This window comes from Staurois parvus, unplaced genomic scaffold (genome assembly GCF_062004578.1).
Source record: "Staurois parvus isolate SC_StPar_1 unplaced genomic scaffold, SC_StPar_1.0 ptg000232l, whole genome shotgun sequence".
NCBI classification, from domain to species: domain Eukaryota; kingdom Metazoa; phylum Chordata; class Amphibia; order Anura; family Ranidae; genus Staurois; species Staurois parvus.
In genome coordinates, this window is record NW_028318028.1 from 665,568 (window position 1) to 686,291 (window position 20,724).

The following is a 20,724-nucleotide window of genomic DNA, read 5'->3' on the forward strand; positions in this document are numbered from 1 at the left end:
CCCCCTTCCCCTGCCTGGGCCAGCCACTACCTAACTAATGCCACCTGCCTACAAGCATATGTTCATTAGGAGACCTTTGTATCCCAACAGAAGATGCCACCTTGAAAATGGAGCTATCTTGGCCAGTCTGTCTGAAACATGATCATGGTGTTGTGTATATAATGTAAAATTTTCTTTCGCTTTATAAAAACACATTACTATTGATGAATGTTCAGCTGAAGAAAGCTATCAGTTTTATTACCTTTTATTTACAGTAGACCTGTTTTTGCACATACTGGGCAAAATGACAGGTCTTTACTGAATTGAGCCAAAGGTACACGTACTTATTGTCCACTGTTTTCCCAATGTTCTCATGACTACCAGCCCACCGGAAATTCCAGTATAAGAAAGTGTAAGCACTTTTCGTGTCACTACATAACCACTCCTGAGCATGAGATTGGGTGCCCAGCCACCAAGGGTTCCCATGGTTGGGAGGTGGGACGGTGTCAAGGAAACTCCCATACCTGGAACTGTTGGGTACTTTCCGGGCTGGCTGATGATGCATCAAAGTGGAGTTGCGATTAGAAAAACACAGACAATGCAGTTTACATAACAAGGTGAACCTGTCACTTTGCTCAGGTTAACTATAAAGAAACCCTGTCACCAACTTAAAAAATTAGAGGTAAATTCACATACAAAACAAGTAATTTCAATGCCAATTTTTGTTGTATATCCTTTTCTTAAATTATTTTATATTCACTTGCAATGTGCCGGTGCACTTGCTAAACTCTTAGAGCAGGGCCCTCCTAACCCTCTTGTATTGAACTGTATTGTTGCTGTATTGTCTCCCATTATATTGTAAAGCGCTGAGCAAACTGTTGGTGCTATATAAATCCTGTCTAATAATAATAATAATAAAAGATTTGACTACTCCAGGAAGAGTCAATTCCCTAGCACAGCTCCTTCCCTCCTTGCACATCATATTCTTCTCCTATTATGGGAGTGTCTAATTACTGTCTGTGCTGGTCCAGCTCCAGTTCTTTACCTCCCTACATAACCTTTTATATAACTGCTAGGGAGGAGTGAATGGGAATACTTTACAGTGTCACTTAAAGTTCACCTTTTTGACAAAAATAATAAATGCACATTTTTTTGCAGGTAAAAAAAATATGCATTTATTATTTTCGTCTGCAGTACAAGTATATAATATGCATAAAATATGTTAAATGCACATACAGTCTTATGGGAAGATTATTATTGAAATGAATGGTGAAAGGATTTATTTATTATTTCAGGTACTCATATATTGTCATCAATCTATGCAGCACGTTACACATATATAGTACATTCACATCAGTCCCTGTCCTCAAGGAGCTTACTATTTAAGGTCCCTAACTCACATCCATACTAGGGCCCAATAGTGAATTTAGGTTTTGTGCTGCCCTAGGCAACACAAAAATCAGACACCCCCTCCCCAGCGGAGAGAGCCTGACACTGACCAACACCTGACCCCCCCCCACGGAGAGAGCCTGACAGTGATCAACACCTCTGCTTCATCCCCACCCGAGAGAGCCTTCCACTAAACCCAACTCCCCGCCAGCAACAGAGACACGCTCACCTTCACAGCTCCGGACATCCCCAGGAACCACAGTTGGGCTCTGCATACACCATCAAGCAGCCCGCAGCCTCTCTCGGATCCCACCTGGTACCCATGCCGCATATGTCCCTTCTTCCGGGAGGCAGTGCTGCCCTCCTAAAAAATGCCGCCCTAGGCAACTGCCTTGTGGAAAATACGCCCCTGCTATGGCTAATTTAGACAGGAGCCAAATAAGTTACCAGCATGTCTTTGGAGGGTGGGAGGAAACCCATGCAGGAACGTGCAAATTCCAAGCAGGTAATGCCATGGTTGGGATTTGAACTGATGACCTTGGTGCTACTAGGTGGAAATGTTAACCACTCAGCCACTGTGCTGCCCGGGATCTCATTAAGGGCACATTCACACAAGCACAGAGAGCCATACAGTGCGAAAAACAAGTGTATCTCTGCACCCAGGATTGATGGGTGTGTACAAATCAATGAAAGGCTGTGGCTGTACATTGGTTACTGTACATCTAAGCATTTACTTGCATACAGGGATGCTGATGCTTTGGCTTTAATCCTTCATAAACCAGAGAATTATTACAGAGATACGAAAATCGTATTTTTCTTTAAATTTCATTTGCTGCATGCTGGTTACAATGATGTATTCAGGCCAGATATGCCATGCAACTAGCATTTTTAAGAGGGGATGAAAAATGGCCATCTACATATCTTTCTGACAGGTGCACTTTAAGGTCCTGTTTACACAGGCACTGGATGCAGAAATTCGCCCAGAATATTTCAAGTGGCATTTCGGTTGGATTTCAAACTTTTCCCTGTTGAAGGGATTGACTGGTCTACCAATGGAAGCAAATGAACCTGCAGGATGTGGAGCATGCCATATGATCCTAAGGATTACTTACTCATTTGGCTCAATAAACCTGTTTGGCTCTGAAGTCAGGAGATGCTTTGGGTGCATTGGAAATGGATGTAATCTCCCTTTTAGTGACTGCATCAAAAGGTCCTATCATTAAAATTCACATGATTCAGTCATTTAAATGGCAGCATTACCAGATCTCATTATTATTTTGTTTAAAAAGGGCCCGTGTTTGCTAATTTTGGTTCCAAAGTTCTCTTATATGACAGAATGGTTTAGCAGCCTAAATCCAGATGATTCTGGTTACCCAGATTATTTTTGATGTTTTATGACATTAGTAACTGCAAGGAGTCTACTGTTTTAGCCAGACAGACTTTTTCTGGTAAACAAAACAAAATACAGGATCATAAAGGTGCAATCAATGTATAATATTACTGAGCAAGAAATAGAGAAAAGATATGTAAGGCTAGGTTCACACCTATGCACTTTGCGTTTGATCTGTTTTTTTGCAGTGCGTTTTGCATTTTTGCACATGTGTTTTTGACGCGTTTTGCATTTTTGTTTTTTTTTCCTGTTGCTAGGTAGATTTCAAACGCAAAATGCATCAAAAACTTGGCAAAAATGCACTACATGCTTTTATGCAGCGTTTCCATTGAAGTCTATAGAACCAAAATTCCAACTTTCCGTGTTTAAAAAAGTCCCTGACCCTTTCCAAAAAACGCACCAGATGAAAAAGCAGAGATGTGAATCTGTCCCATAGGAAATCATGTTAAATGGACTGTAGTGCATTTCTGCAAAACTCTGTGGATAACGCTTAGGTGTGAACCTAGAGTAAGGGTGCATTCACACTTGAGAATGCACCCTGTCTGTGATCAGCTGTGAAAACCCCAGCAGGGGTTCCCATGATTAGTTTTGGGTAGGCAGCCCCATTGAAAGCCATAGGAGGCTGCCACCTCTTGCAACTAACCACAACCACTTGCATGTAAACATTCATACAGAAATCACATAGGAGTGATCAGCCCTGGATGCAGACAGTCTGTGAGCAGGGCTGATCATTCACATGTGATTGTTGCATGTGCAATTACATGCAAGTGGGCGCTATTAGCTATGAGAGCCAGCAGCTTTCCATTGCTTTCAATGGGGCTGCCTACTCACAGCTAATGGCGGTGACCCCCTCCCGGGTCTCTTTCCAGCTGATCACAGACAGTAAAGTAAAAAATGGCTTCCTCAATACAAACTATAAGTCATAAAAAGATTACCGGTAATAAGACATTGACTCTCATCAGTAAGATTATTTATTTTAGCTTTATGTCAAAATTGTTTGTAAACCCTAAATCTATGTTTTAGTATGTTTGCCATCCTGCTTCACTTCATACCATTTTTTAAGCAAATTGTTTTTGTGAATCCTTGCAAAGTTTTGTATCTGTAAATCCTGGCAATCACAGTACTTTCTGTTGGAGGCTGACAACACTAAGCTACTGCCTCACAATTGGCAGCAGCATTGTCAGCCTGCCATGCAAATGGTTCAGCCTGCTGACTGAACAAAAAAAAAACCGGACGATTCCCCCATCCACATGTTGGATGGGGGAATCCTCCCCTCTGCACTGTTGACAATGGGGAGTCTCCCCCACTGTCAGAATATACAGAGCAGCACTGACTGAGCGGCTTTTATCTGACAGGGCTGTTGGTCGAAAAGTTCAACTGTAGTGGCCAGACATGGATCAGATTTTGGCCAGTCTCCGCCAAACCGAATTTCAATCCATCTTTGGTCACCTTTAGTTGGCCATTGGGCTGCCTATTGGATAGACCTGATAAGCAACCCAATGGCCAATGACCAACTGAAAAAGCACACGACAGCCTGACAATACTGCTGCTGTCTGTGTGGCTTTGCGTTGTCAGCCTGCAACAAGAAATGCTACTGACATGATCCGCAGGGAAGTATTTGCAATAAATTCACAAAAAATTATTTCCCTGGAAGAACTGTATACAGCAAGACATGATGCCAAACATTCTGAAAATGGACTTTGAGTTTACGTATGCTTTCATTTTAGGATGTGTACATACTATTTGTTATATGTCTAGGTCTTATTGTAATAAAGTCCACAGTTCAACGTGTTATAAATATCCTTTTTGTTGAAAATAAATAGATCATTATACAAGAAGAGTTTTCCTTTTTGACACTACACAATATTTCTGTTATTTTGCTTACCCCTAAATTAAAATAACGCACAACATATTTTACAGGACATATTTTATTTCTGCATGCCAAAAAACATACCACTGTTCCTGGGAAGCAGTTCAATGGAAAATAACCATTCTGCATGTGGCTATTCTGGGATAGTTTTAGATGTGGCAAATTATGCTTGTCCTGGATACTATGTGAGTAAGCTTCATTGACGTTAATCCCAATTAATACCACCAAATGTCAATCACACGGGGCTTTTGAAGACAAGCTATGGATGTTGTGGTCGCTGGTCAAGATGCAATCAGAGGTTTTCAAAAAGCTGCGCAGCATTTGGATTAAAGTGTTTGAAAACCCTAAGAATTGACATTTGTTTTCCTCCATTTTTAGTCTTTTAATGATGCCATTGAAAGAGTTTTGCTGTATCTGTTTGCAAAGTGCAGAAATACACATTGAATTCTGCTCATTCTGTGAGCAGACAACTTTCTCTGTCTGTGCTGACTGTTATCAGTTACATTTTCCCCCAGCAATTTCTATGGACTACAGAACACCTCCCCCATGTTACAGAAATAGAGAGAGGTGTTTTGAAGTCATTTTCTATGGTGGCAATGCTCCATAGATACAGTGCAGTGTGTGAGTGCTGTCACCCTGCTGGACGTATGTTACTGGCAGGATCACCAGGTGAAAATAAAGGGAAAAACATAAAAAAAAAAAAAAACTTACTAATTTAGTGACCACATCTAAGGGTTCTTTCACACGGAACAGACCTGTTTAGCGGATCCGCTTGCTCAGCTGGGGATCTCTCCACTGATCCCTGCTGAGCAAGCGGATAACAGCTCTCTGTCTGCTCAGCTGCTGCAGAGCAGACACAGAGCTTTTTGCTCTCCTCTTTGGGTGGTCGGATGAAAACGGACCACCTGTCCATTTTCATCCAATCCGACGAACGGAAGGGGAATTGGGTCCCCATCCGTCCCTATTTGGCAGATCGGATCGGATGTCGGCAGTTGTAAACAGACACATGTCAGTTTACACCCACCGCTCCATAGAGCAAAATGGAGGTTCCGAGCAGGCAGACCCAATCGGAAAGTTCGTGTGGAAGAGTCCTAAGGACAATATACACTCACCGGCCACTTTATTAGGTACACCTTGCTAGTACCAAGAAAATATCCCCCACACCAATACACCATCAGCCTAAACCGTTGATACAAGGCAAGATGGATCCATGCTTTCATGTTGTTTGCACCAAACTCTGATCCTACCATCTGAATGTCGCAGCAACAAGTCTGCCCATTCTCCTCTGACATCAAGACATTTTCGTCCACGCAACTGCCGCTCGCTGGATATTTTCTGTTTTTTGGACCATTCTCTATAAACCCTAGAGTTGGTTGTGCGTGAAAATCCCAGTAGATCAGCAGTTTTTGAAATACTCAGCCCAGCCCATCTGGCACCAACAACTATGCTACATTTAAGTCACTTAAATCCCCTTTCTTCTCCATTCTGATGCTTGGTTTGAACTTCAGCAAGTTGTATTCACCACATCTACATGCTTAAATGCATTGAGTTGCTGCCGTGTGATTAGCACTTTGTGTTACCAAGCAGTTGAACAGCTGTACCTATTAAAGTGTCCAGTAAGTGTATAGGTTCTTGTTCTTGTATTGAGATACGCTTTTAAACAATCTATTGCTTGATCTAAGCGCATCTTTTATCTGGGAGGTCAAAAGGGAGTGATGTGAGTGATTGGTGTAAATGGCATTGAAATCTTTGCATGTGCCAAACAATATGTCACCAATGCAATGTTGATGTCTGTCCCTGCCCTCGCTGTCATACAGAATACTATGCAACCAAGTACTTTGTCTTCTGTTCATGGTGTAGTCATTAGGAAACTACCTAGGAGGGCTGAATATACACATACTTTCAGTCATAATTGAACACTTAAGCTCGCCATAGTTGGGTCATTTTTTTTGTTCAACTGGCAGACTGAACAAAAAAAATTGGCCCGCTTCCCCCATCCACACATTTGAGGTGGATGGGGGAATCTTCCCATTGTTTCATTGTATCCTGACAATAGGGAAAGTTTTCTGATCAAGAGGAAATTTTCCAGCAGGCCGGTTGTTCATAAGTCGATGGGTAGATCGTTTTCAGTATAACCACAGTGCCCTTACATGAATCAAAATTTGGCCAGTCCCTGCTGAACTGGCCAAATTTCGATCCATCTATGGGAAGCTTTAGTTATTACTGATCACTAATTTGTTCTTTTTTGCTCACATTAAACAGTCTTTTGTTTTTTTTAGGATTAACCTGATTGGTTGCTATAGGCATCAAAAACTGTGCCATCTTCATGCATTCTGTCTATATACTGTATACATTTCAATAAAACAGTAGTGGATATACAGTAAATGTACTGTAAATTGTGTAGAGAGACAAGCCTCTTGAGATTCTGCCTGCTTTTGATTCCATCTTGGAACCCTCTTCCATTCTAATTGCTTCCTTTACATGTGATTCTGATCTAATGTGATTTTGTCTTAAGAGCCATGTCTGTCTTCAAGTTCATTCTGGTTGACATATGAAGTGTTTCCGCTCAGAATCCATGTGTACAATGAATTGGATTACAGCAGTCCTAATTTCACATATTGTATTATTCATGACTGACTCAGCAATGCCAAAGACATCTATGGACCAGTGGTGCTCGACTCCGGTCTTTAAAACTTCCTCCCCAGCAGTGCATGTCTTCCAGTTTGAATTAGTTTTTACTGAAAATGTACTAAACAAGTTTTTTCCATTTAAGAAATGCCTTCACAAAAAATCGGGAAGGAATGACCTAGAAAACGAATACACCAATTTTGATCTCACTTAGACACCAGAAGCCATCCCAATTGGTCTGTAGGAAATAGCAATCAGACCTGTTGGAGTACCTTGCCCTACCACTATTATTCTCTCTTAGGAAAACAAAAATGGGTTATCTCTTGTTATTCAACCAAAGAAAAAAAAGGGATATTTGTTGTATGAAAGGAAAACTCCATAAACACCAATATACAGTAAAGTTTTCTTCTACATATCCAGTTTAAAAACGAAACTCACAGGTGTTTGTTAAAAAAAAAGATGTTTTCAAATGTATATGTAATTCAACATTATAGGCATAATGAAAAGATGTTTAGTACATATAGTAAAGAAAAAATAAGTATCCCCAAAAGCATATACGGTATCTATATATCCTTTTTGTAGGGCTTTTTTTTCTCAGAAAATAGGTGCAGGAACTCAATCACAACCCCCCAAACACCCCTCCCCCACTACATACATACACCGTCCAAAGTGCATCAAATAGTGGGTGTGGTCAAATGTCACTAACATTGGGAGGGTCTTAAAGTTGCATTAAATACCTGGAGTGCATTACGTACATACTGAGGAGTTCGAGGGGGCTACACACAGGGTGCGCTCCATGCAGAGTTGGAGAGAGTGCGGAGTTCAGCCTTCCTCCACTGTTGCTTACCTCTGCATCCCCTATCCATATCACAGTTTCACTTCAGCGCTGATCTCTGCATGCAACCCCTCCCCTCTCCACGTCCCACATCTTCACCCCCCCCCCCCTTACAATCTCCACCATCTTCCACATGTCTTATGTTTGTTACCGTTTGAAGCTGAAGCACCCAGCTGGCTCTTGAACCTCCCCGCACATTGTAGGTGACTCAGCCTCTCTCACTTGCAGGGAGATCATCCAGTGGGGGTGTCAGAATGCACACTAAGCCCCCGAAACCTGCATCTCTCTTGTCCACACCCTGCGTTGGTCCACACCTCCTGAGTTGGTCAGGAGATCAGGTCTGTGGAGGCCATTGGGAGACAAGCTGGCACTTGTAAACACAGAAGCCAGCCATCTGTGTTTACAAGTGATAGTGGTGAGCAGGGAGCAGACAGCCTGAGCCAGAGGTGGTGGATCCACCAAGTCCCACCAAGTTCCAGCTGATAAAAACCCCTGTCCTTTTGTAGGTTTTTGCACGGGTCAGTATTCATCCAATGCTTTTCTTGGAAAAAACTCCACTTTTTTAAGGATTCATGTGAAGCTTATAAAGTGTATCTCATAAAAAAATAACATTTTATAAGCAGAAATTCATAATAAAATCATTTCTAAACAAAAATTTATAAGAAAACAATCCTAAGTTTTTTTGTCTCTTGAAATGGGAGTTGACCGCAGGCCCAGAAACAAAACTGAAGTTTGGACCTGCAGTCCTATCCCAGGATAGCGGACCAAAAACAGTTTGTGAAAGTGGAGATTGTGACATCAATGCCCCGCCTCTCTATCTCATCCAATCAGAGAACTTTTTGTATTCATTAAAGCAGTAGTAACCGTGGGGGGGGTAAAAAAACTCTCCCTGCAAGGCAATGTTATAATGTAGTATTAGGCAACCAATCATCAGACTCAAGTGTATCACATGGGGGCATGGATATTATCCAAATCCCTGTGTAAGCTCCAATTAGATCAATTTGGAGCCTACAATGGGGTTCTTCCTTGTTCCCAAAGCTGAAAGGAAAATAAATATGAACATAATGAGATTTAAAGAGTGCCTTCCTTCTCTCCAAACAATTTCCGCTATCTCATCCCCACCCTCCTCATTGTAAATGCTTTTTTTTAATCAAATTTTTTGGAAACTCTCCCTGCACTTCCTATGTTTTTTTATAGATGAAACTGACATTTTACTTCTCACAGCCTCCTGGGATACCCACAGTACACATCCAAGGAGGCCGTGGGGTATTCTACTGCACTTACACCGTAGTACATCATCAGGAGGCTGCTGGCTATTTCTACTGCACTGTTGCACATCACCAGGAGGTTGGCTGTCACTTTCAGGTACTTGCAGCTGGCCTCCTGATGATGTCAAACATGAAGATTGTGGCACAGATCCTGGTATGCAGCAGCAGCACGGAAGATCACTAAAGGACACCACTGGGTCACTGGCTGTGTGCAGGGCTGGGACAAGGGGTGGGTTGTCTGGGCACAGCAGAGCAAGATGCAGAAAATGCACACAGGCTGGTACACCCATTCTACAACATGCAGAAGCAGTGGCAGAGGGGATGCGGTTCTGCATCCTTGCCCTGGGCGCTAGATGAACCTGTCCCGGGACTGGCTGTGTGATTATGTATTTGTGGATTACCTGGCAAAAAGATAAGGAGGGGAAATAGAGGGTGGGGTGAAGTTCCTCTGTTTTACCGTACATTTGTACAGCATGTGGTCACTTGAAAACGTCAGCAAACATGACTTAAATGAAGAGCAGGGAGCAGCGAATTGGCTACCAGGGGTTTGTGTCCAGATATTAAAGTAACATACAGAATCTTATCAGTGTTAGAGCTTTTCCAGCTAGTGAACAGTTAATCTGTCCTGGGAAAGCAGGAAAGCTGAGTGCACTCAACCATGGTTCAGTTAGAGAACTAATTTGTGTCTCTTCTCCCCCAACATCTGGTCATTATGGAGGCCTATGGGCAGATCTTTTCTGAGCTCATGTGTCTTCTGTAAACAGTCAGCTAATCTCCCTCTTCCTCACATCCTGCTTCTGTGATGAAGGTCTTTTGTGATATCTGCTCTCCTGACACCCTGGGGTAGATTTACAAGAACTGGTTCACTCAGAATCTGTGCATGGTAGTCAATCCGCTTCTAACATCAGCTTGTTCAATTAGGTTTGGCAATAAAACCTGGAGGCTAATTGGTTTCTTTTCAGAGTTGCACCAGATTTTTCATTCCACAATTTTAATAAATAACTCCCCCTCCACCTGTGTCTTTCTGGATAGTGAATATTAGTGTCACTGACATGCTACACCAGCTCAGTGACCCCCAGCAACAGACTGAGAAGCTCACAGGCTATAATAGGCACCAACATGGTCCCAGGTTTATAGGGTTGGTGAAATTAATTTACTGATGACCAGTTGAAAGGGTTAGCAGTCTAGGCTGTAGCTGTTAATGGTTCTCCAATGATATATTGCCTTGGCAGACTCAATCTCTCCATCATTGGATACCCATACCTCCCAATTTTCTGAGATGCGGAAGCAGGAACTCCTTTTTAGGACAAATTGACTATGTACAGTATGTAGGCAAGGGACACCCCGCCACACTCTGTCATTATGGATTGATCCACATTTATCTCCACCTTTGCAGTCAAATTTGAGAAAACTCAGCTATATGTTTGCTATGTGTCCCCATTCACACAGCATACCTAAAAATAGGTGAAAAAATATTTCTTACTTTTCTAGCTGTTTCTTGTTTTACACATAGGACTCTATTGACAGCTTGTTGCGTTCAGAATAGCTAGCAATGTGCAACAAGGGGCAGAGTTTAGGAACAGATTTGTGCATTCTCATGCAATGTACTACCCAAGCCTTGAGATCTTCAACCCTTTGTTGGGACAGACTGTGTGCACATCTAGTTTACAACTGGAAATGGGGATTTGCCTGGGGATATTTTCTTGGCACACTTTTGGCCCCTTAGTACCAACTGAGCATCATTTAAATGCCATGGCATACTTGAGCATTGTCGCTGGCCATGTCCATCCCTTTATGACTACAGTGTACCCATCTTCTGATGGCTACATCCAACAGGATAATGCATCATGTCACAAAGCTCAAATCATTTCCAACTGGTTTCTTGAACATGATAATGAGTTCACTGTACTCCAATGGCCTCAACAGTCACCAGATCTCAATCCAATATAGCAACTTTGGGATATGGTGGAACAGGAGATTCACATTGTGGATGTGCAGCAAATAAATCTGCAGCAACTGCCTGATGCTATCATGTCAATATGGACCAAAATCTCTGAGGAATGTTTCCAACACCTTGTTGAATCATGAAGAACAAAGGCAGTTCTGAAGGCAAAAGGGGGTCCAACCCGGTACTAGCAAGGTATACCAAATAAAGTGGTGGGTGAGTGTATTTGCTTCCTAATGGTGTGTCATGCCAGAAATTCAGAGCTGTTGTGTGTTCAGTGCTCTCATCTGGTGTTATCTCAAGGGAAGTAATTATCCCTCCCAATCCTTACGTAGGGACTGCAGGGGATAGACCTTATGTTGTGGAGATCTGACAGTTGGTGGGTCTAAGTAGTTTGGCAAAAGAAAACTGGGCAGGGCTGACACCAGTTAATTCACAGAAAAACTGTGGGGTTGATTTACTAAAACTGGAGAGTGCAAAATCTGGTGCAGCTGTGCATGGTAGCCAATCAGCTTCTAACTTCAGCTTGTTCAATGAAAGAATAAGTTCACCTTTTAAAAAAAATAATAAATGCACATTTTCTTGTAGGTAAAAAATGTGCATTTATTATTTTTTGTTTCTGGAGCCTGTAAAGCATTGCACCAGCAATCAGCAGATCGCTGGTGCCATGTAGGCCTCCTGCAGCCCGACCTGTCAGTGTATCTGTGTGTTTGTGCACTTCATACGGGCAAGCAGATACTTCCTGACAGGAAGACTCAATAAACTACCACAGCACTCCACAGCGCCGTGGTAGTTCATTTAGAACTACAGGCTTGTAGTGTTCTCATTTACAGAATACTGTGAATGACTGACGCAGCCATGCGGGCGCAGCCCGGCACAGCCACTTATAAAAAAAATGTGACAGCTAGCAGGAGGGAGAAGATCCCCACTGCTGTCACAACGGGGATCGGGAGGGTGTGAAGGCCAGTTCATGAATATGGGTGTAACATGTATCATATGCAAGATATTATCCAAGATACGCCCGTTCCTAACCCCGGAAACCACTAAGCTACTTATTCACTCCCTTGTCATATCACGCCTCGACTATTGTAACTCCCTCCTCATTGGCCTACCTCATCGCAGGCTATCCCCACTCCAGTCTATCATGAATGCCGCTGCCAGACTCATCCACCTTACAAACCGTTCTGTATCCGCCACCCCTCTCTGCCAATCCCTCCACTGGCTTCCCATTGCACAACGGATAAAATTCAAAACACTAACAATGACGTATAAAGCCGTCCACAACACTGCCTCTATTTACATTTACCGATCTTATCTCTAAATATCGCCCAAACCATACTCTCCGCTTCTCGCAAGCCCTCCTACTCTCTAGCTCCCTTATCTCCTCCTCCCATGCTCGTGTCCAAGACTTTTCCAGGGCATCACCCATCCTCTGGAACTCCCTACCCCAATCTATCAGACTATCACCTACTCTACTTACTTTTAGGTGATCTCTGAAAACCTATCTCTTCAGGGAAGCCTATCCCACCCTCTGCTAATACTGGAATCCTCTACTCTTCCAAACACTCCATCCCCCACAGTTATTACCTATTGTACCATTCACCCCTCCCTCCTAGATTGTAAGCTCCAAGGAGCAGGGTCCTCAAATCCCTCTTGTATTGAACTGTATTGTTACTGTATTGTTCCCCACTATAATGTAAAGCGCTGAGCAAACCGTTGGTGCTATATAAATCCTGTATAATAATAAAAAATTATGAAAGGTGAACTTATCCTTTAAGCTTTGATAGAAAAAACCTGGAAGTTGATTGGTATCTATGCAGATCTGTACCAGATTTTGCACTCTCCAGTTTTATTAAATCGACCCCTGTGTATTGTTGGCCCACAATAGGAATTAGAAGCTAAGTGCATTTCGGGCAGATTAACAGGTATTTTTCTGTAATTGCAGATCCTGTAACAGGATGAGACATGGAGAAGTGCATGGACCAAGTGGCCCTATGCTTTCAAGAACAAATGCAGAAGACCTGAAAGCATGGGGCCCTAAATGTGAGTACCACTTAGTACAGAGTTCATCACCGTCCAGCCTCAGCCTACCATAGACTTTGACAGGCTGCAGGCAATTGGGCTGGATGCTGCACCTGTTCCTCCAGGAGCACAAAAATGCTGGAAGGAACACAAAACTGCTAGACGGCTTTGTGTACAAAGGACCTTACTAATTAAGTCAGAGAAGTTAGGGTACTTTCACAAGGAGCAAACCCGTTTAGCGGATCCACTTGCTCAGTGAGGGATCTCTCCGCTGATCCCCACTGAGCAAGCGGGTGACAGCTCTGTGTCTGCTCCGCTGTTGCAGAGCAGACACACAGCTGCGCGCTCTCCTCAATGGGTAGTTGGATGAAAACGGACCGCCTGACCCGATCCGACAGACAGAAGGGGAATTGGATCCCCATCCATCCCATTTTGGCAGATCAGATGTCGGCAAGTGTAAAAGGACACGTCTGTTTATACCCGCTGCTCCATAGAGGAAAATGGAGGTTTCGGCTGGGCTGCTGGGTGGTGTTGAGGAGCGGCCCCCCTATGCATGGGCCATCTGGCTTTGCTGTCTGGCACACCCAGGCCCCCAGCACTCCCTGTTTGGAGTTGCTTGTGGGGCTGAGTGGCCTCTATGACCACATCTCCCAGGGCGGGGCCTGTGGGCTTGGCCTTCCCTCTCTGTCCGCACTCCTTCCTCCTGCACTGTGCCGTCTACTGTGTGCTGGTGGCGCGTGACATCATCGCGCACTGCTGATGCCGGGGGAATCTTTTGATGGATGCCAGGCACTGCCGGTTCTCCAGCTGGTGTCCTTGCTCCAGCCCATGACCCACCCTTTAATGGGTGGTATTAGCTCATTGGTTGTGCTATATATAATGATCCACCTCTCCCATGTGTCTTCTTGGGGTTACCCCAGTCGCCAGACAGAACCCTTCTCCAACCTTGAATTGGGTAAGCTCTCTCTCCCTGATATACTTGTTGACATCATTATTATTGGATTCCTTATTTGCATACCCTATATTTACCATCTTTACACTTTTTCGTCCTTATTTTTTATGGGCTGCCCCTATATATACATTTGCATCTAAATCTATATAGAATTTTTGGATGTCCATAATACCTACTAACCCACACTGTTTTAGTGGTTCTCGGGACTCAGGTAGTCCTTTTGTTTTTATCTATATCAATATGATAAGTTTTAAGATAGTATGTTTTTTATGTACCGTATTTTCCGGCGTATAAGACGACTTTTTAACCCATGAAAATTTTCTGACAAGTCGGGGGTCGTCTTATACGCCGGTATACGGCAAACCGGTGTCAGGGCGGCACATTTTCGGGGGGCGGCACAGTGCCGACCCCCCCTTCCAACGGAAGAGACACTAAGTACTGGGGCGGACAGGGGGCTGCTGTTTCTTACCTGGCTCTGGTCCCGGTCCCACGACGATCCGGTCCAGGAAGCGCAGCTGCTCCTTCATTCTGTTCGGCCGCTCGATGTCCACGCGGCCGCTTGGCTCCGCCTCCTCACCGGTGATTGGCCGCCAGAACTGTAGCTCAGGAAAGGCACACAGGCGGCCAATCACTGGCGAGGAGGCGGAGCTGAGCCGACCCACAAAAATCGAGTGAGAGAGCGGCCGGTAAGTGTGCAGCAGCACCATGCTAAAACACCATTGGCACTATTCCTCCCCCCCCCACTGACACCAACGATGGGGCACTATTCCTCCCCCACTGACACCAACGATGAGGCACTATTCCTCCTCCCCACTGACACCAACGATTGGGCACTATTCCCCCCCTCACTGACACCAATGATGGGGCACTATCCTCCCCCCACTAACACCAATGATGGGGCACGATTCCTCCCACTGACACCAATGATGGGGCACGATTCTTCCCACTGACACCAATTATGGGGCACTATTCCTCCCACTGACACCAATGATGGGCCACTATTCCTCCCACTGACACTAATGATGGGACACTATTCCTCCCCCAGACACTAATGATGGGACACTATTCCTCACACACTGACACTAATGATGGGGCACTGGTGGGGCAATGGTGGGAGGAATAGTGCCCCATCATTGATGTCAGAGCGAGGAATCGTGCCCCATCATTGGTGTCAGTGGGAGGAGTAGCACCCCATCATTGGAATACCATACTGAAATACCATACCATATTGAAATCAAATCTGATGTTTTTTAATTTTTATTTGGTGTGCGTTGGAAGAGGGGTAGTCTTATACGGCGAGTATAGCTCAAACCCTATATTTTAACAGGAAAAGTAGGGGGTCGTCTTATACGCCCAGTCGTCTTATACGCCAAATATACAGTATATCAGTGTGCCTTTAAATTCTCAGGGGGAATCTTTTGGCCTTTTTGTATACTCTGGATCTTGTTCACAGAAAGATCCTGAGTAAAATGTTCTGTACAGACCTTGCATAAATGTGCGTATGTGTATACATGTGTAGAATTCTTCTCAAACATGTAAATATACCTAAGCGCATAAATTACTGCAGTTAAACATAACATGTTCCAGTTTGGTTTTACTGCTCTGTACCATATGCCTCTGTAGAGACCTGGGTTTTTCTATTTCAGAAAACCACAGGTGTCAACACAAGTGTGAATGAGCCCTAAAAGGAGAAGCATCACTTTGATGAGTTCATGTCTGTGTCACTCTGTTCTCTCCACCTATCAGTATGCTGCCTTACACTACAGCACAGCTAAGAGGCTCCTTGTGCTGCTTCTTTCTTCCCTTCCTTGAGCCCTGCTGTACATTAGACTGCAATTCAGGTACAGGTAATGATGTATTAATAATTACAAAGCTGAATTGATTTGTGACTTCAATGCTCAAAGTTCAGCTTTAAGCTGTTCACATTTTTAAGTATCGCTAAACACTTGGAGACGATTACAAATAAAGTCCTGTGTACTAGATCACAAGTGCAGAAGGAAAGTGCATACATACCAAAAGGAAGATGCAAAGCTCTCTAACATTTCCAGTACAATGAGCTCTTTGTCAAAGTGGAGATATTAAAGAAATCGCTAATTGTGATGGGAGTGATCTAAACAAGGATGGGCCTGTCACCCCTGACCAGGTCTGGTTGGAAGAATTAGGGTCAGTAATGTGGTTTACACTTGTTCATGTGGGACATTACACTAGAACTTTACAACATTCCACTAGAATCTGCAGTGAATACCGTTCTATATTATGAAACCTTTAGCTGCTCTAATATAACATTTCCAACTGTTTAATGGAAGTCAAAATAAAACTGTGAAAAGGTACAAATATGCCCATGGCAACCAATTTTTCATTTTTTTCCTGCATAAAAAATAATGCATCTGACCATTCTCCATGGGCAACTTTTCCTCATTTTTCTTTTTTATCCCTCAAATATGCAGTTTTTTACTATAACTATAGGTGGCCACACATAGCAATTTGTGATCAATTTAGATAAAAGCGATTGCAAACAAGTGATCTATTATCAATTAAAATATCAACTGATCAACTGAAGATATAAAATGAAAATAAGATATTTCAATTATAATTGAAAAACAATTTATTAAAAATGGTCTAATTGATGATTGGTTCCCCCAAAATAAAGATATTCGATCAGCCAGAAACAATTAATAAAATTGTGCAACAGCCGATCGCATTAGCAGAGTCAAAACCTATTGAGCACAATCCACCACACCATAGAAGTGTGAATGGACCCTATTCATTATAAAATAAGAATCAAAATGTTCCTCTTGCTCATGTTCTTTGTTAGAGGAAGGCTAAAAGCTCTGTATACCCACCATACACCAGTGGTGGTCAAATCACTGGATTAGCTCCCAGCACAGCCAGTAAACTGACCACGCTGTGCTCTCATGCCTAGTGTGGTCAGTATTTAATAGGAAAGCAGAGGGACTGGCAGGAACACCAGGGATTTCCACAAAGGAAGCAATACAAAGAGAACAGGAGACTTTTTCATATAAGTACATGGCACAGTAGGCACATATCGGGAAAGTTGGGTTTACATATTCTTTAACCAACCCTTCCTATTTAGATGCTGTGACCTAAACCTAGAGGCGATCAGGGAAGCAGAAGACATCCAGGAGGAGGACATTCCAGTGCCCTGGGGAGCTATGAGAACAATGCTTGCTAGCCTTAGCATTTGGTGCTACTATATATATAGTGTGAAGTCCTAGGGGGTATGTTTATACTTCACCTAATGTATCTGAAATGTCTAAAACAAGGACCTTGGTGGATGGCTGAACAGAAAGAGATAACATGATATCTTATACTCATTATATTCACTAGTGTAGTAAAGAGTAGAGCAAAACAGTAGTAGGATTGCAGCCATCATTTTAGCCAAGGTGCACAGAGGTTAGAACAAAGGTGTGGAAAGTGTAAAAAGCAAAGAACTTTAAAACAAAAAAACAACAACTAACAACCAATCAGATGACCACCTAATTAAGTTTACACTTCTTTCAGTGGTATTTGATCGCCTGTGCGTTTTTTATTTTTTGCACTATAAAAAAAATTTACAATTTTGAGAAAAAACAATATTTTGGACTTTTTGCTATGAAACATCCCAATATGTGTAAATTAATTGGTTTACGTGAAAGTTACAGCGTTTACAAATGGCGGTATATATACTGGGATTTTAAATGGTTTTTATTTTTACTAGTAATGGCGGCAATCAGCAACTTATAGCAGGACTGTGGTGGGCATTCTGACACTGGGAGGAACTGACTTGGTGTCACTGACATCCCCAGTGACACCAATACAGTGATCAGCGCTAAAAAAAAAGCACTGACACTGTACTAATGGCACTGGGCAGGAAGGGGTTAACATGAGGGGCGATCAAAGGGTTAACTGTGTGCTGGGTGTGTTTTACTATGGGGAGGTGTCTGTGTGCTTCACTGAAAGCACACTGCTTTAGATGGCTGTGCTGTGCACAGCCATCCAAAGCAGTGTGCCTGAGCTGACAGGGAGGAGAACTGTTAGTAAACAAAACTGTTCTCCTCCCCGTCGGAGATCCTCAGCAATCACCGGTAACCGGCGAGTAATCACCGGTCGGGACCTGGTGATTGACAGCCGCGTGACTCCTACCCGGAAATGCAAAATCACGTATATATACGTGACTTTGTGCACCCGTGCCACCCTGTATTTCTGCTATAGGGTGGTCGGGAAGCGGTTAAACCCAAAAGTAAACATATTATATTGCAGATTACCAATATATAGATGTGATGGCTGCATTCATTTTCTTTTCTTAAGCTATCTTTTTTCTATTTTCATGTGGTGACCTGGCCAGTAAGTCTGTTGTTTTTCAAAAGAAGAGGCTCTCCAGCTTAATATATCAGTTATAGAGATGAGGCAAACCATTTACCACTGATAAGGGGGTTTATTTATTTATGTAAAACCTTTATCACAAAAGGAAACACATATTTGATGTAACTGCCTATAATATGTGAGCTGGAGTTTGGCTTTTATTTGTTAGTGTATCTAAATCTACTGGTACATCTACCACTCCCTTCCCCCAAGACTGGCAATGCTGCTGTCCAAAGGTGCCCCTGTGCTCTTTCATCCAGAGTGGAGGCACTCTATTACAGGAGTTGTGCTACTATCCAGATCACCAGGTGAAAAACAGAAGAAAAAAGCCTAAGAAAGAAAACTGATGCAGCCACCACATTTAGGAACTGGTAAGCTGCAATATAATACGTTTTTGTTTTGGAGTTGATAATGATTGGACTGCCTTAAAGCAATGTAGATTAGCACACAAAATACCTCATGTTAATTTTTGTCTGGTAATCCATGCAGTGGAATGTAAAGATTTGAAGGGTCCCTATACAGGACATCAGCAATACAAGAGAAAATGGTGCACATATAACAGGCCCCTTAAGGTAACCATTCTGTTCCTAAGGTACAGCCATCAGGTCTGACATAACTTTGTTTATCTACAAAGCCATGTCACACAATGCCAGGGTCTTATAGCCAGGCACTGATAAGTACCATTCTGACTGCTCTTTTATCAATTGGGTTTACCATATGTTTGTTAGGAGTTTGGGAATTTAGGGGAAGGGCAAGCATAATGTAACTGCACTGTTAATTTTCCAACCTGAGTTATAAAATGGTAGCTGAAATCTGATTGGTTGCTATGAGGAAATAGAGCAACTCTGTTTTAAAAACTTTGTACGTGAAGACCAAAGTCTTTGGTGAATGTGCAGTTCATGCAAGCTATGATTAAGTGGGAAAGTTGGCAGGTAAATGTTTGTGCTGAAATCAAAGGCCTTGTAGTAGGTGAAGGAGCTTTACAGGTAGCCAGGCACTCAGAACTCACCAGAGATGACCAGCTATCTTCATCCCATTGTGAGAAGATGTAAACTTTGATGTGAAGCAAGAGCCTAGTAGCTCAGAGGCTGGAAAGATAGGAAAATATTAGATAGGCCAGGACGAGAAATGATCAGTGTTTGAAGTTTTGTAATAAGAAGTAACAACAGAAATCCATGGAGGTGGGGGGTGGGTGTGTTATATGACCCCGGTAGTGCCTAGGATTCAGAACACAGAGAATGATACAGAAAAATGTGAGTCCCAAGTTTTCACCCATGGTAAATTTTGAGCCCAGGTGCCGCTCCCCTACACATTGCCGATCTAAGCCTTTGAATATCATTATGTTAAATACAGCCCGGCCCAATGCCAACATGAAGAGTAAAGTCCGAAATAATACAAATAGCAGAACAGACCACCACCCCACCATTCTTGCATACACGAGAACGATGTGTCCCAGATCCCTCAGCCTCCTGGGATATTCTTGTCACAAATCACAGGAGGTTGCAAGAGCTTGGACTCAGAGCGGCTGGTGGGCAGACCCAATACAAAGGGTCTTTGGCCTGTGAAGCAAACCCAACCAACTGGACTTTTCATGGTAGGAACAGATTTCTGTGGGCTAAAGAAAGTGGGCCATGATGTCTCTTTGGTTGATGGGCCTGGTGAAAGGTGCTGTCAAGGGGGGGCGAGACCGGAGCAGCTGTCAAACGCCAGTCAATGGGATGGGGACTACGTTTCTGGGGCTCAACCACCCTTCTTAAGCAGCCCAATCATTGGCTGGAGTTTGACAGCTGCTCCAGTCCCACCCACTTGGATGAGAGGTGCGGCATATAGAGCTATTGATGCATTCTCCTCCTTGCTGCCACTGAATGCCGGTGGGAGAGAGAGGAGGAGAAGTAAGCATTTAGCAGCTGCAGGGAGGAGAATGTAGAGCCTGCAAGGTGTTTCTGGCATCCATCGGTTGCTGGGACTGCCAGCTCCACCTCCTAGCTCCGCCCCTGAATCAGGGCTCCTGCTTCTTGGTTCCAGGCTGCTCCTCCATGGAAGCCTAGAAAATATATTCTCTGCCACAGCAGTGCCTGGAACCT

At 43.3% G+C, this 20,724-nt stretch overlaps 1 protein-coding gene across 2 annotated transcripts in view; it reads right to left on the reverse strand.

The window, feature by feature from the left end:
• PLEKHG2 (pleckstrin homology and RhoGEF domain containing G2) overlaps positions 1–20,724 on the reverse strand; it is a 138,791-nt gene that overhangs the window by 84,248 nt on the left and 33,819 nt on the right. The window contains exon 2 of one of the 2 annotated variants that reach the window (XM_089679796.1): positions 19,650–19,728. The exons of the other annotated variant lie outside the window; for it this stretch is intronic. The gene's annotated coding sequence lies outside the window, so the exon portion shown is untranslated. The remainder of the gene's footprint in view (positions 1–19,649; positions 19,729–20,724) is intronic. 2 annotated transcript variants of the gene reach the window in all.